A 2,766-nucleotide genomic window follows, 5' to 3' on the forward strand; every position below is an offset into this window, starting at 1 on the left:
CTCCCTGGGGATATTCCAGAGCCCTCTGGACACAATCCCTGTGCTCTGGGATGGCCCTGCTGGAGCAGGGAGGTGGGATCAGATGGGACACTGTGGGCCCTTCCAGCCTGACCCATCCTGGGATTTTGTGACTCCAGACAAGCAACCCAACCCTGTCACTGCCAAACCAAAGGCAGCACTGGCCAGCAAATCATCCTCCACTAGAGAAACAAAGAGATCAAGAATCATGGAATCGCAGCATGGTTTGGGCTGGAAGGAACCTTAAAGCCCATCCAGTGCCACCCCCTGCCATGGGCACTGTCCCAGGGGGCTCAGGGCCCTTGTCTTTGCTCCCCTTGCTGTGGGGAGGCAGCAGCTGATGTGGGGGAACCACCTACAGTCCAGAACCAAGCCCTGCTCTCGGGAAAGGTTATCCCACATTCCCCCCTGCAGAGATGCCTCAGACACGTGGGGCTGTGTCTCATGTCCCTCGTGCCCCAGCTGGGCATCCCTTGGGGTGACCAGTTCTACCTTCACCTGCCTTTCTTCCCACAGCCACGGCAGCCTCTCCTTTCCAAAGCAAAGCCCTTCCTTTGTTCCCACAGGAGACTTTTCCCTTTCTCGTGGCGTTTGCCCTTTTCAAGCACAGGCAGCAAAAACACCCTTCAAGGCACTTCAGGATTTATTAAGACTTGTCCAAGGCCAGGTTGGACAGGGCTTGGAGCAACCTGGGCGGGTGGAAGGTGTCCCTGCCCATGGCAGGGGGTGGCACTGGATGGGCTTTAAGGTCCCTTTCCAAATGAAACCATTCCACGATTTCAGTTTAACTTAATTAATCCCTCCCGAGGAACTGTGGTGTTCGGGGCTCTGCCAGGGAGAGGATACAGGACGCAGCTGGATGTGGAGAGAATTGTTTGTTTTTCCTTTCTAGCACTGACAAAACACCCATTTCTTGCACCTTCTGAACACGCAGCGTGTGGGAAATAAAGAACGAGGGGAGGGTGGGAACAGCAGAGGGACAGGCGACACCAAACACGGTTTTACTCCTCTGGGTTGCTCAAAAAATGCACAAACACAGCGAATGTTTGTGTTTGAAGACGACGCTGTTAAATAAAGCTGGAATTCCTGCCGGGAATGCTCCCGGAGACCACCCAGCCCAGCTCAATTACACATCGGCGATGTTGTTCCACCGACCTCGATGGATTTGCATATGAAACCCGTAATTATCAGCTGTGCTAATGGCCCTCCCCGGCACACGGGGATGGGTTGGGATTGTGCTTATTTCCCTCCTCAGGATGGCACAGGGGGGGAAGGAAAACCCCAGCCCCCCTTTCTCCAAAAATACCCACAAAAATAACCCCAAATACCCCCAAAGTAACCCCAAACCACATCTCATAATAACCCAAAACACACCCCAAAACACTCTGAAATCACCCCCAAAATACCCATCAAATAGCCCCAAAAGAACCACAAAATAATCCCCAAATACATCAAAATATCCCCAAATAACTCCCAAATTCACCTGTGCTCCCAGGAGGGGAGGAATGGACAAGGTAACACCTCAAAATACATCCCATAGTACCCCAAAATACACCCCAAAACACTCTGAAATCATCCCAAAAATACCAACCAAATAGCCCCAAAATAACATCAAAATAACCCCAAATTAACCCCAAAATCCACCTGTGCTCCCAGGAGGGGAGGAATGGACAAGGTAAGACCAAAATATCTCATAATACCCCAAAATACATCCCATAATACCCCAAAATACATCCCAAAATACCCTGAAATCACCCCCAAAATAACCTTAAAATACCCACAAAATAACCCCAAAATACAGTGCATAGCCCCCAAATACTCTGAAATCACTCCAAAAATATCTCTAAAATAAACCCCAAATACCTCAAAAATACCACAAAGTAACCCCAAATTACACCCAAAATAACCCACAATAACCTCAAAGTACATCCCATAACACCCTCAAATACACCTCAAAATACCCTAAAATCACCTCAAAAATACCCACAAAAATAACCCCAAATACCCCCAAAATCCATCCCGTAATACCCCAAAACAAACCTTAAAACACCCTGAAATCACCCTAAAAATACCCACCAAATAGCCCCAAAAGTACCACAAATGCCCCAAAATATCCCCAAATAACTCCCAAATGTGGCTCACCCCACCCACGGATCCCATGCCAGGCTTTGGGAGAATCCCCTTCCCTGTCCTCTGCCACTGCAGTTCAAATTTGCTGTTTATTAATTTCTAGGAAAGGCTGAAATAGGATTTTGGAAAGATGGGATATCAAACCTCAAGGAATATTCGTAAAATCCCAAACTGGTTTGGGTTGGAAGGGATTTTAAGGATCATCTCATCCCACTCCCTGCCATGGGCAGGGATACCTCCCACTAGCCCAGGTTGCTCCAACCTGGCCTTGGACACTTCCAGGGATCCAGGGGCAGCCACATATTTTCTGGGAATTCCACCCCAGCCCCTCACTGCCCTCACAGCCAAAAATTCCTTCCCAATCTCCCCTTTTCCTGTGGGAAGCCACTCCCTGTGTCCTGTCTCTCCATCCCTTATTCCAAATCCCTCTCCAGCTCTCCTGGAGCCCCTTTAGGCCCTGCAAAGGCTCTCAGCTCTGCCTGGAGCCTTCTCCAGGTGAACATCTCCAGTCATTCCCACCCACTGAGCACATTCCAATCCCTCCAGGCAGCACATCCCAAACATTTTCTACCCACTCTCTACCAGTGTAAGGTCAGAAATGGTGGGAAAGTCAAGATG

At 49.5% G+C, this 2,766-nt stretch overlaps 1 protein-coding gene across 1 annotated transcript in view; it reads right to left on the reverse strand.

Annotated features, from left to right (window-relative positions):
- The window catches only part of MDGA2 (MAM domain containing glycosylphosphatidylinositol anchor 2), a gene marked incomplete at its 5' end in the record, with an annotated part of 146,887 nt that overhangs the window by 35,875 nt on the left and 108,246 nt on the right, over window positions 1-2,766 (reverse strand). The window lies entirely within an intron of this gene.

Source organism: Manacus vitellinus, unplaced genomic scaffold (genome assembly GCF_001715985.3).
Source record: "Manacus vitellinus isolate BGI_N305 unplaced genomic scaffold, ASM171598v3 scaffold_94_pilon, whole genome shotgun sequence".
Taxonomy (NCBI): domain Eukaryota; kingdom Metazoa; phylum Chordata; class Aves; order Passeriformes; family Pipridae; genus Manacus; species Manacus vitellinus.